The sequence below is a fragment of the Alligator mississippiensis genome, chromosome 4, assembly GCF_030867095.1.
Source record: "Alligator mississippiensis isolate rAllMis1 chromosome 4, rAllMis1, whole genome shotgun sequence".
NCBI lineage: Eukaryota > Metazoa > Chordata > Crocodylia > Alligatoridae > Alligator > Alligator mississippiensis.
Genome location: NC_081827.1, coordinates 82,924,366 through 82,938,756, shown reverse-complemented (window position 1 = coordinate 82,938,756; position 14,391 = coordinate 82,924,366). Strand labels below are relative to the sequence as shown.

Genomic DNA, 14,391 nt, shown 5'->3' with positions numbered 1-14,391 from the left:
GGGAGAGATATTTTACAACCTACTGAGTAATGTAACCAACTTGTGTCCTATTTTTATGGTAATCAATAGAATTATTAATAATAAACAACACCTTACCTTTCATGAATATTTCAGCTAGAGTTCAATGATCCCCAGGGGGTTGCATCTGCTTTTCCATACAGAAGGAATTTAATGACATGAATCTCTTTTATCTTGCAGATAGCTCAGAGCATCACACTCAAGTAAACTTTTGTCAATGTTCCATTCCCAAAATGTATTTGTTTTCTCTCTTTTTGTCCCCCAGTCCTCTGTTTTTGAACCTACCCCTTAGGCCCAAGATGCTTACCTTCTGTGATTTAATAATGTACTTCTAATTTTACATTAGGATTTAGACTCTGAGATGTTGGGTCTCAGTAATTAAAGAAAAGCCTGGAGTAATTTTGATGACTTTATATATCAGAAGGCTAGGATTTCTTTATCATATACTGCTTTGTTGTCTGTCTTTTAAAATGATGTCTTAGATCAAAATTATTTTAGTGTATCTGTATTGTGGAGGATTTGATCATCCTCAAGAATCAAAGTATATTTCTAGGTTGACATTGTTAAGCTTATAGCATACAGAAAAAAAATGGTTTTTGAAGTGTAATGGGAGAGTAGGAGTGATAGTTTCATTGTTGATGTTATTATGTAAATATACTTATTATAATTAAAGATAGGCTGAAAGAGATACAAGTGCTGATTGATGCATTGAATATTTACACATCCTCAAATATATAGGCTGGACTTGTCGCCTATGGGAGTGTTGAGTCAAATTACTTTGAGTCAGATTTTTAAAAAATCTCTAAGCGATTTAAGTCTTTAACTCCCACTGTATTATGAAAATACAAGGTGGTAGCTATTGGTCATTTACTGTTCACAAATATTGTTATTAGAGCTGTGTAAATAACTGATAATTCAGTTCAGTGAATGAACAATTAAAAAAATGTTTTGGGTTTATCCAAAATAATTGTATTTCTTTTATAAATTGGAAAAAAATATTGTAATAGAGTGGTGGGGGGATGTTGTGGCTGTGTATGAGAGGCTACCATTTTTTTAGATATATTTTACTGGTATCTTCAGGAGAAAAGTTTAACAAACTTTCAGAGACATACTGCCCTTCCTCAAGTTTGACCTGACCTTAGTAAGAGCAGTACATGCCCAAATGCTTGTCAAACTTCTTTCTCAACTATACATTTAATCCAATAAAAGATATAAAACTATTCCAAGTGAGCAAACTGTTTCATTTTACTTGAAATTATTGCTATTTTTAAAAAATAAAAGAATAAGGAATTTGGAATTAAGGCTTCCTATATATGTGCTCAGGGGTGGGAGGGTGTGTTTTAATTAGAGCAGTTCCTGAACAGCTACTCTAATGAAGATGGCACACCATCACACGTATTAAGCCCCTGCATGTTTCAAAATGGCCGTAGGACATTTTAGCTAAAGCTTATTCAATGAGGTTTAGCTAAAGTATCTCCGTGGCCATTTTGAAATTCGGGGGGGGGGGGGGCTTAATACATATGACATTGAGGCTACACTGGAGTGTTCTAATTAGAATGTGAACAAGCACATCTATAGACACCCTAAAGGACTTACGCACCATTCAAAATAGAGAATGAACTTTTCTAATTCCCAGTGATCAAAGTACTCTCTCGAGGACAGGGAAACTCTTGGTTTCTATTCTCTGCTCTGAATCAGATACAGAGGGGATGTGAACCTGGTGTTTAAATTTCAACCATAGTGCCTTACTCCTGATTAGGAGAGTGTCCACTGTCAGTACCTTTTTCTCCTCCTCAATTTTGAGAGTACTGCCTACAAGTTCTCGTGTCAGTTTCGTGCCATAGAGAAATATTTAATTTCAGCACTTTTGCAGATAAATATTTTGTCATTTCCTACATTTACTTTTATAGACAAAACTTCATTTTGACCAAATTTTTCACCAGATATTTTTCCTACCTCTAATTATATTATTTTTCAACTCTGTTAAAAGGGGAAGTAGAAGAGGCATTATTATACAGGAAAAGGTAAAATCAGATATGCCATTTTCAAGTTTTCTGTGAGGAAAGTCTTCCACCTTATTAGAAACAATATAAGAAAATCTAGAGTTTTCTGTACATGTAACTATCACCAGGGAAGATTGTTAGCTAACAGAATCTGCACAAATGTCATCATTAACGTACTGAGAAAGCCCTATAGTTAAGACAAGAATAAAATCCATTAGTGTGTTAAACTGTTTGAATTAAAGAAAAGAATAACTTGAACTGGAATACCATCCTTCATTGAAAATAATTCCTGAATCAGCTGAATTTTAATAGTGATCTTTATTCCTAGTAATTCTCACTTAAGTACAGTATTAGCACCTTTCAATAACATAAACTAGATTCATTATGAGACCTTAAATTGCATTTGGAAAATCTCTGAAGCACCATGACTGCTCTGTCAAATGAGCCGCACAAGAGCAGTATAAACTAGGTTAACTCCATTCATTCAGTTGTCTTTCTCTGCTAAGCATTAATATTGATGATTGCTTGTAAATACGGATCTACTTAAATCATGTTTTTGCAGTTTTTGCGGAAACCACAAAAAACAGTACTTTCTGTGATCCCAGTTAAAAAAAAAAAGCATTTCTTGTGATGTTGAGAGGCTGAGCTAGTGACATAGACTCTGTGAGGGCGCTACTCAGGAAAGGGAAAGGGCTTCAGTGCCATCTTTTAAGAAATCAGATGCAATCTGCAGCAATGCTGCAGTCTGAAGATAAGTGATTGGCTTCTCAGCCAATCAGCAGTTGTGGGGCTGTCCATAAAAAGACCATGAACTTGGTTCTGTGCACTCTAAGTGGCCCATGAAAATCCCTTTGTCTCAGTGTGATTTAGGTAGGTCCTTACTTACAAACTGGATATTTACATAATGGTGAGTAAACTAGTTTAGATAAAAATACAGCCTAATGCTACTGTTTTCTTATTTTCCCAATTTTTAATAGGATGTAAAATGGGGAAAGCTTCTATTGTCTTCACAGGACTTGGACTGAGTCCTAAGTGGTTTTGCATTTCAATTTCTAGCTACAACTGGAACCAGCAGTGCCAAAATATTTCTTCCAGGGTAGTTCCAAATATGTGCAGTTGTTTTTTTTCCAAGAGATTTCCAGTTCAGTTTTATAGTAAGAGTGCTTTTAAGATGAACGAAGTCTGAATATTTTATACTTAAGCTATGGCTAATTTAATAATTTGAATATGGCAAAGGTGGCGATATGTAGTACTGTGCGAAACACCATTGTTTTGTTTTGACATCCATTTCGAAGGGACAGTGTTTTATTTCATCATTTCATTTCATTTCAAAGTACTGTCCCACTTCATTTAGTCAAAACTATTTTGCTGTTTTGACACATTTTGACTTTTCAACCTTAGGCTATAATGGGGAATCATGAAAATGCCTAAAACTTTGTAATTTCATGCCTGATTTAGATTAAATTTGCAGGGATGGTAGCCCCTTCTCAGGGCATGAAGTCTGCTACATTTCAAGGACATAGGTGCAGAGGTTTCTGGGAAAATGCACCTCAAACTGTTCAAAACACAACTCCTGACACTTGCTGGCAGCAGCAGCCTCCTCTCATCCAGGGTGCAGATCTGGGGGCCCGCACCCCTGGGGGGGCTGCAGGGCTGTGCCAGACTCCTCCCAGGGGTGTGGGCCTCTGGATCTGCATGCCATATGAGAGGAAGCTGCCGCTGATGGCTGGGACTGGTGCTGGGCGTAGTCTGAGCCCAGCACCAGAAAAGATTGCTGCTGCCGCGTGGGACTCCTCTCATCTGGCACACAGATCTGGGGCCTCGCATTCCCAGGACCAGTCTGGAACAGCCCAATAGCCCTTCTGGGGGTGTAAGCCCCTGCTTCTGCACCCCAAATGAGAGGAGGATGTCTCTTCCACCTGGGACCAGCTCTGGGGGTGAGCTGTGCCCAGCATTGTAGAAGATTGCTGCTGCTGCCTGTCCCAGGTGACAGTGTCAGTCTGAGCTTTCTCTCATCTGGCATGCAGATCTGGGGCTGGCACCCCTGGGAGGAGTCCGGACCAGCCCAGCTGCCATCCCAGGGGTGTGAGCCCTGGGATCTGTGACCCAGATGAGAGGAGGCTCAGGCTGCTGCTGCCACCTGGGACAGGCAGCAATGGCAAGCTTCTTTGGTGCTGGGTACAGCCCGCATCCAGCACCGTTCCCAGGTAGAAGAGGCAGCCTGCTGTGATCCAGGGCACAGATCTGGGGGCTCACACCCCTGGGAGAGCTGCCGGGCTATGCTGGACTCCACCCAGGGGTATGAGCCCCTGGATCTGTGCACCAGATGAGTGGAGGCTGCCTCTGCTGCCTGGGACCAGTGCTAAAGCCAGAGAAGCCCAGCTTCAAAACTTGAAACTTTCAAAGCATTTTGAGTGCCCTTGTTTCATTTTGAAGCTGTTTCAAAGTCTTTGGTTTCATTCCAATTTCACTGTTTTGAGGTCAAAATGCATCGAAACAGCTTTGAAAGAAAACACCTGGCAAAATTTCACATAGCCCTAGTGATATGCATCTTTCCTCCTTCCTCCTCCAAAGTGAAAACTCAGTTATTTCATAGATTTCATAGATTTCATAGATATTAGGGCTGGAAGGGACCTCAGAAGATCATCGAGTCCAGCCCCCCGCCCAAAGGGCAGGACGTCAGCTGGGGTCATAGGATCCCAGCAAGATAAGCATCCAGTTTCATCGTGAAGGTGTTCAATGAAGGCGCTTGAACAACCTCCGGCGGCAGGCTGTTCCAGACCTTGGGGGCTCGGACAGTAAAGAAATTCTTCCTTATGTCCAGCCTGAAACGATCTTGTAGTAGTTTGTGACCATTCGTCCTCGTCATCCCTTGGGGCGCTCTGGTGAACAAACGTTCCCCTAGATACTGGTGATCACCCCTGATAAACTTGTAGGTGGCCATCAGATCACCCCTGAGCCTGCGCTTTTCCAGGCTAAAGAGCCCCAGGGCTCTCAGCCTGTCATCGTAGGGTCTGCTTCCCTGACCCCTGATCATGCGCGTGGCTCTTCTCTGGACTCTCTCAAGCTTCTCCACATCCTTTTTGAAAATGGGATGTGGAAACCTAGAATTAATATCTAATAATTTTCCATGGGAGATGACTTTCACTGTGCCACATTGTGTTATAGCATAAGATACTATAAACAAAACACTAATGATGTTTCATTTGTTGCCTGATCCTGGCAGTCCCATTGCACTGTTCCATAACAAAGCAATAGGTAAAATAAGCACCCATTTTCAGTAGCCTCATAGCTAACCTTGCAAAGAGTTGTGCTTAGTAAATAGAAGTTCAAAGGGGAACCTCTGAAGATCCTGCCAGCATATGCAAAATAAATAATCCTTTGAAGAGCCTGCCAGCATATGCAAAATAAATACTATAGAGCCATTACCTGAGCCACTGATTTCATGCTACCTACAGGTTTTCAACTGTCCTACATAGTCTCTGCTTTGCAACTCTCTATGTTGCCATTGTGGCATTTAAATTCAATTATACACTGCTGAAAGAGTGTCATGCCACTGTGGATAATCTAAAACAGAGCAGCTTACTCTATCAATAGTGAAGTATGATAGACAGAGTCTTTTGGTTCAAGTTGATATCTTTTATTAGACAATCTTGGAAGTGGGTTGATGTTTCTAGCAAGCTTTAGGATAACACAGTATCCTTTTTCAAGCTAAGTGGAGTGAAGAAGGTGGTGACTTCCCTGTATATACTGGGGAATCTGTCAGTAGTTGAATAGTAGACCAATAGTAGACTACTGATGCATTCCCCAGTATATGCAGGGGAGTCACCCCCTTCTGCACTCCACTTAGCTTGAAAAAGGATATTGTGTTATCTGAAACCTTGCTAGAAAGAGCAACCCTCCTCCAAGTTGGCCTATTAAAAGATAGCAACTCGAACCAAAGACTCTGTCTATCATATACCCCCAAGCCAATATGGCTGACCCCACCAAAAAACTCCCGAATAGTGAAGTATGAGATTTTAACTTTTTTCTACATTGATGTTAACTACTGACATGGGAAGTCACTACCTCCATAGACTCTGTTTTTCACCTAATGTATAGTCACTCAGAATCTTAAGGCTTAGGTACAGTGGACACTCATTTATTCAAGATAAAATGAGATCAGATTAACAATGCTGCACTGAATTTTCAGCTTTTCAGCTTTTGTGATCACAAAATTTTGAAATCTTCTTGACCTTGACATTCTTTGAGGCATTGGGTATTTTATCATACCTAAGATGAAGAGCATGATCCCTGAAGTTAGTTCCAGGAATTGGATTGTCAGCCATATTTGAACATGGGGAAGAAACATCCATGTCTGAAAAAAAAAAGATTCAGTCACTGAATAGGCAAGTTAAATCAGACACAATTGCAGCTATTTTGGCCTACACACCAGGTTCATAAACTCACATATGAAAGCTCTGAATTGAGAAAAAGGAACAAATTAGGCCTTGTTAAATTAGCCCGTGCCTTGTTAAATTAACCATTTACACAGTTACATTATTACATTCCTCATGGATTTTTTTTCTTCATTTCATATTGGCTGAATTCCCCCACACCCATATCCCATTGATTTAACTTATTTCACATGTGATGTAGTCTGAGGTAATATACATTTTACTGTTTGGAAAACTGCTAAAAGATATTCTTTAGGACTAAACTTTAGTCCTGTATGGAGAACCTGTTCAAGGTTGTCTGTACCAATTAAGTCTCACATATACTCTGGTGTTTGTACCCTGACTCAATATATAACACCTTATTCCATGTGATTTCTCTATGTACCCTTAAGTACCTGGATACACAGGAAAGTAAGTGTAAAAAATAGTTCACAGGTCTAGCTCAGCACATCTCACAAGTTCCTATAGCTGAAAGAGTTCTGAGCATTATTACATTCAGAAAAATACATTAGGAGGTTACAGTATTATTAGAAGCATAAGCAGAGAATTAAAAAAAAATGAAGTAAATTTCTACTTAGGAAAAAATGTTTTTTAAAGGGGAAAAAAAGCCATGCATACTTACTGCCTGAAGTTCACTACTGGTGCAGTCTATAAACAAAGTCTGTTCCCTAAGTGAAACCAAAATCTACTGTGTGTAGTGGAAATTATTTAATTTAATTCATGATATTTTGTATCATCACAAGCACTGAGAACAAGACCATTCCTATTAGGTGCAGCTACACATGCAATTCATGCACAGCAATAAACACTAGTGTACATCATGCCAGGGTTTATTTCCCCTGGGCACCATGTTTGAATATGTGCCCAGGGATGCAGCACATGAAGCTGGGTCAGAGTAGGACCAACTGGCAGGGAGCCCAGGGGGTCAGCCTGCCAACCGTGGCTGGTCCAACCCATCTCAACATGCTATAGAAGGGCTGGCTTGGGCACAAGGGTGCTAGCCAGCAGGCAGCACCCACACTGAAGCACCCTCGTGCCCAAACCAGTCCTGTCTGTGTCTACACATGCGTTGCTGCGCACTAACGAATACTGCCCTAGGATAGTACTTATGTTTACAAGTACTAACCTACAGTGGGGTTAATAAGCTCACTGTTTCCTAATAGCACTGCATGTGCTGGGAATGTTTACTGTGGAGCTAATTAGGTAAGTCTGCAATACACGTCTGGGGTAAAAGTGCCCATACTTTAACTGCAGATGGGGGGGAGGGTATTAAAACAATTGTTTACTGAAGATTTAATGACTGAATATGTATCAAAGCACACAACATCCCCAGGAATCAGGTAGATAATATATGTAAATAGCCAGATAAGAAGCCTTACTTAAACCTTGCCAGACAAGATATTTTTTGTCTTTAGTTTCCTTGGGCATAGAGAAACCTTTTAGTCCTCAGTTAGTGGGCTGAGTAGAAGCTACATTCTTGGGCCTAAGATGAAGAGTAAGGTCAGAGTGTGGTTATGATATTTTCTGTTGTTTGTTTGTTCTTATATCTCTTCCTGTATCTAAAATATGGTTAGTGATTTCTTATGTCCCTTGTTGCATCTTTCTGTTATCTTTTATCACATACTTATTGTCAATTATAACTATGATTTCAGAGTATTGGATTGTACAAGCAGGGGGGATCTAAAATTTCTGAGCTCATAATGGGACAAGGGTCTTCTAGCTAGCAACATCCCTTCAAGAACTAGGTGAGACAGGTAAAGGTGAGGCAACATAGGTCAGGGAGGTGGCCTTTAGAGCATCTCAGTCTGTTCCCAGATGTAAATAGCTGTCTAAGAGTCAGAGGGGTATGGGACTAAAGGTGTGAGAGGCCCTCCAAATGTGTTTCTTAAAGACACTTGACCACATCAGGGGTCAGGGTATGTCACAGGGTTTATGAGGAAGCAGAGGATATGAGAAAGTTGTAATGTCCTAGGACAGGGCTATCTAATTAGCAGCAGGCAGGCTGAGGAGTTAAGTTGTGGCCCTTGGGCTACCACCCAATGGCAAATCTCCCCCATAGCTCCTGCTGCAACAGCAGCCAGAGTCTCCAGGCTCTCATTCCTATTCTGACTTATGCTTCCTACCATAGGACATTTATACACCTGCTCCAGGAGTGGGGGTGGAGGGGCACTTTAATTAGAGCAGCTCCGAGAGCTGCTCCAATTAAAGCACCTGAAGTGTCACGTGTATCAGTGTCCCCACACTGAAAAATGCTGGCAGGGGTGCTTTAACTAAGGCTTATTGAACAAGCTTTAATTAAGGTGCCCCCACCACCATTTTTCAGCACAGAAATGTGATACATGTGATGCTGGAGTCTGCTGGAGTATGGAAATTACCACGCTCTAGCAGACTCAATTTAATGTAGTAAGAGCTTTAAGAAAGGGGAGATGGAGGATCTGGGAACTACAGACAAGCAAGACTGTTCTCTATACCAGGAAAGATCATGGAGCAGGTCCTCAAGGAATCTATTTTGAAGCACCTAGAGAAAAACAAGGTGATCAGGGCCAGCCAGCATGGATTCATTAGCAGGAAGTCACGCTTGACCAACCTGATTTACTTTCTCAATAAGGTGAGAGGCTCTGTGGATGGGAGGAGAAGAGTGGATGTGATATACCTTGACTTTAGAAAAACTTTTGACACTCTCTCACAACATTCTCATTAATGTGCTAAGGAACTACTACTAGACAAAAGTAAGGTAAGGCAGATACATAACTGAATGGTTCATCTTGTTTAATAAGCAGTCATAAATGGCCTAATCTCAAGTTGGGAGGAAGTATCAAGTAGGATCCCCCAGGGGTCTGTCCTGGGTTTGGTATTGTTTAATATCATCACTAGTCTGCACTACTGGCTAATAAGGTCTGGAAGTAGGCTGAACACATCAGGCTGCAGGAGAGGAGACTGCAGGCTTGCAGAGACTACAGCCTAGCTGTAAGCAGCGAAGCTTGATTACATGTCTTCCAGGTGGACTGGGCCAGCTGATATGAATAATAGGATGTTCAAAGGAAGATAAAGACACCCACAGAGAGAGAGGAAGAAGAGGAGAGGGAAGACTGCAGAAGATGGAGAGAGATAGGAAAGGTGCTAGGTTAGCAGCTGCAACACCAGACCAGGACACTCTCACAGGGTCTGGGAGAAGACCAGGGACTGCAAGACCAGAAGCAGCAACACCACATCAGGAAACTGAGTCAGAGAAAGACTGAGAAGGAAGAAATCAATGTGGAGAAAGCAAAATGGAGGCAACTTCTCAGAAGCTGGAGAAGATTCAGGACTTTGAATGCTACCTGTACTGTCTACCCTAAGTTTGAGGTGTTGAGTTCTGATTTATGTCTGTGACGGTCCATGAGAGGCTGTGATGGTCCATGAAGAAATGAAGAGCTGTGTGAAGTTTATGGACTGTTTGAGCTAAACAAGTCCCCAACCCACTACGTGATGATTTTGATGATGGAACCAAGGGTACCATTAGCAAAATCGTGGACCACACCAAGTTGGATGGAGTGGCAAATACCCCAGTGGGTAGAGCTAGCATCCATAATCTGCAAACAATCAACTGTGAATGAACACATGCAAGTGCAAATTCCTGCATTTAGGACAGAAAAATTACATACATAAATACAGACTGGTGAATGGGTGGCTTGACTGCAGTACTGCAGAGGAGGACCTGGAGGTTATAGCAGACATTAACTGAATATGAGCCAAGAGCGTGCTCTTCTTGCACAGAAAAAAAACCCTAACAATATACTGGGTTCTATTATCAGATGTGTCACTTGCAAATCAAGGGAAGTAATTCTTCTCTATTGGGCAACGGTGAGGCCTCACTTGGAGTACTTTGTCCAGTGTTGGGTCTCACACTTCAGGAAAGGAGTAGACAATTTGGAAAGAGTCTTGTGTAGAGCAACAAAAATGATTAGGAGCCTGGAAGGAAAGAGTTGTGAAGAAAACCTGAAAGACCTGGGAATTTTAGTCTGGTGAGAAGAAGACTGAGGGTGGGTTTGATAAGCCTTCAAATACATGAAGAGCCATCATAGAGAAGATGGAAATGGACTTCTCTCTGTAGCCTAAGGGTACAGACTAGAAACAAGAGTGTCAAACTACAGCAGGAGAAATAGAGTGTGGAGATTAGGACTTTCTGACTATGAGTGTGGTCAGGCATTGGAACAGGCAACATAGAGAAACTGTGGAAGTTTTCAGGAGTAGGTTAGATGCTGAGGTGAGATGGTTTAGTCAGCGATAAACCTGCCTTGAGCAGGGGCCTGGGCTACATGACCTTGTTGGGGTGTGTTCCAGCCCTACTTTTCTATTATAGTGCTGAAATACTTTAGGATCATACAAAATGGAAACAAGTTTTATTCTCTACTGCCCCGTAAAAAGCCAGCATTCAGCATCAGTTACAACAAAATGGCACCAGAAAAATCACAGCCTTCCTCCACTCTTGTACCCCCTCAGGTGGATGCCAGGTCTTTTGTAACATAATAGATGAGTTTATTCTTAGTTTGTTTGATGTAGACTATTTGGATTTTGGCAATTACTTTTTTAGACATTTTTGGTATACTGCTCTAAATTGCAGAATGGTGATTTATATATATTTGTGTATTATAAAATCCTCAGCTTTGAGAGGATGTGTAAATAATGTTGCATTTGTTGCTAAAATATGAACCCTTTAAATTCCATCAGAGTATCTGATCAGACACTGATGCAGGAGAAGGCAGGATTGTGTAAGAGAGCATTCTGGCAAAGTTCAATAAAAACTTAATGAACATGTCAAGACATTTATTTTGCCAAATGCTTTTTGCCGCACTCTTTTGCAAAACACATGTTTCTGTTTCAAATTTTGGTCATAATCATGAATCTTTGTGTGTGTCTGGCCAACAAAATAAATGGTTATAATATCCGGGTCATTTTCAAGCAAGGTTTTTTTTATGCTTAATGAAAAGCATTAGCTTGCCTGGTCAACCACTTTTATGTCCTCATTTACTTAATATTATCAGTGACTTTTATCCTGGAATTGCCATATAAAGTTATTAATTCTCTGCAAGGCTGTCTTTATCATTGCCATTATAAAAGTCAAACACATTACCACTTTATTACTGCATTCTTAATGATACAATTGTTAAAGTTTTCTATTATTGTGGCATTAACATTGGTTTCTACAAGTTATCCATCCTAGTTTGCATTGGTTCAGTTTACTACCATTACTGAAATGTAAAAGCTGAGGATTTTATAATACACAATTTTTTATAAATCACCATTCTGCAATTTAGAGCACCATACCAAAAATGTCTAAAAAAGTAATTGCCAAAATCCGAATAGCCTACATGAAATAAACTAAGAATAAACTCATCTATTATGTTACAAAAAACCTGACATCCACCTAAGGGGGTACTAGCTTCTCTGTTCACTCAGTTCAGGGTGGAAGCACTGCCATTTCCTTCTCAAATCCTTGTGGGTTATTATATTTACTCACATATCACATACACCCTTTTCCCCCAAAAAACAGGCCTACCAAATTGGGGTGCCTGTTCTAAACTGACTTTCTTTTCTGGAAAAGAAGCATGGAGACACTGTACTTTTCTCTGGGCCAGCAAGAAGTAATGGTGGAATCCATCTTTAACCCTGTCATAGTCACTGCTGAATTGACATCAGTTTTGGCTGAACAGCTGAAACTTTTTCCTGAGGCAGCCCATTAACTCACTGACGGTGAGTTACTGCATGCTGTACTCTCTCTGCTGTGACTCTAAAAAAAAATCTACATTCTGTCATCCAAAAATAATCTGCATGTTGTTCTTGGGGGTTTGTGGTATATGAAAAAATATAATACTTTTTGCATTGTTTATTCCCTTGGGTGCTTACAACTTGATTGCCAGATTATATGCTTCTGTATCTTTCCCTGAATTAAAGTTTGACTGACTGGCCTGTAAATCTCCAACTTGTCATTTTTCCTTTTATTAAAGATGGGCACCTTATTCATCCTTTTGTAATCTTTTGTGATCTCACCATCCTCCATGAGTTCTCCAAGTTAATAGCCAATGGCTCTGTGGTTACTTCAGCCAATTAATTGCTGAAGCATTCTAAGAGGAATCTTCTGTCCTGCTGATTTGAAAACCTCTACCTTACCTAAGTAATCACTAACTTTTTTTTCTTATTATAGGCTGAGTACTGACCCTCCCTGCACCCCTTTGATGCTAACTGTGCTTGTCATCTGACAATTGACCTTTTTTGTGAAGACTGAAATAAAAAAAGGCATTGAACATGTCAGCCTTCTCCACGGTGTTCATTATTAGCTTCACCTCCACATTCAGTAAGGTATCTACAATTTCTTTGGCTCATTTTCTTTCTTTTAACATATTTTTAGAATGCTTTTTTGTTACCTTTTTGTCTCCTGTTATAGCTGTATCTTAATTTGACATTGATGTTTCTAATTTTGTTTCTACATACTTTTATCTTATACTCATCTTTAGTAACATGACCAGGTTTTCAGTTTTTGTAAGGTTCTTTTTAAGTTTCATCACTAAAGAGTTGGTATAGCCAAGCAGCTGTCTAGTCCAAGATGATACATTGTTGGTCAGATCTATAAAAAAAACCCCTCAAATGACATTTTTTTGAGTCAGGAATATAAAAATGCTCCATTTCAGTGGAAATATAATCCAGCTTTTTTTTTTCTTTAAAATTTCAGTATTTTAAATGGATGTCCTGAATCAACATTAAAAAAACCCCCAAAATAACAACCTGGATTGAAACTGTTTTTCTCTCAATCAAATTCTGTACTTTATATAATCCTATAAAAATCATCAATATACTAATCCAAATGAATACAGCTGGCAGGTTTGGGTCTACCATTTATTCCTCTCCATTCTACATCCCTCAGGTGGAAAATAACATCTTTACTTCCTAAGTTAGGCAGAAGGTAGGACAGGGTAGAGTAGCACCTTAGGGTGCCTATAGACATGTATTAAGGCTACTTTGATGTGCTGTAATTAGTGTGTTGAAGCAGACTCAATTAATCAAGTCTGTTGGAGCATGGTAATTATTGTGCTTCAGCGGACTCCAGCATCATGTGTATCAGCGTCTCCGCACTGAAAAATGGTGGTGGGGGCACTTTAACTAAAGCACATTCAATGAGCACATGTATCTCCAGGAGCACGTGTATAAATGCCCTTATAGACCAACTTTTTCAGAGACCTGAGCCTTTGTAAGCTACAGCTTATTTCATTTGATTTCATACACATTAGGACTGGAAGGGATCTCATGAGATCATCAGGTCCATCCCCTGCCCAAGGGGTAAGAAGTCAGCTGGGGTCAGATTACCCCAGCAAAATAAGCATCAAAGCATTTCTTAAAGGTATCCAGAGTAGGTGCTTGCAACACTTCTGTGGTGAGTCTGTTCCAGACTCTGGAGGCTTGGATGGTAAGGAGGTTTTTCCTTATGTCCAGTCTAAAACAGTCTTCCAGCAGTTTGTGACCGTTACAATTTGTCTTCCCTTGGAGTGCCTGGGTGAACAGACGTTCTCCCAGTTCATGATGCACACCCCTTATATACTTATAGGCTGCCAACAAGTCACCCCTGAGCCTTCACTTCTCCAGAGTAAAGAGTCCCATGCCTCTCAGCCTCTCCTCATAAGGCCTGTTCTCTTGACCTCTAATCATGCATGTAGCTTTCCTCTGGACTCTCTCGAGCTTTTCCACATCCTTTTTAAAGTGCAGAGCCCAGAATTGGATGCAGAACTCCAGCTGTGGCCTCACCAAGGCCAAGTAAAGCAGGAAGATGATTTCTTGGGTCTTGAGATGGATCAGTAGATGCAAACCAGAGTTTTATTTTCTTTGCCAGCTGCAGCATCCCCTTGGTGGCTCATGTTCATCTTGTGGTCAATCATGACCCCCCAAGTCTCTTTTGGTCATGG

The 14,391-nt window shown here is 40.6% G+C and overlaps 1 protein-coding gene across 3 annotated transcripts in view; it reads left to right on the top strand.

The window, feature by feature from the left end:
- Positions 1 to 14,391, top strand: part of MGAT4C (MGAT4 family member C) — a 753,010-nt gene that overhangs the window by 565,153 nt on the left and 173,466 nt on the right. For all 3 annotated transcript variants that reach the window (XM_059726138.1, XM_059726139.1, XM_014610898.3), the window contains one exon: positions 12,642 to 12,796. The gene's annotated coding sequence lies outside the window, so the exon portion shown is untranslated. The remainder of the gene's footprint in view (positions 1 to 12,641; positions 12,797 to 14,391) is intronic.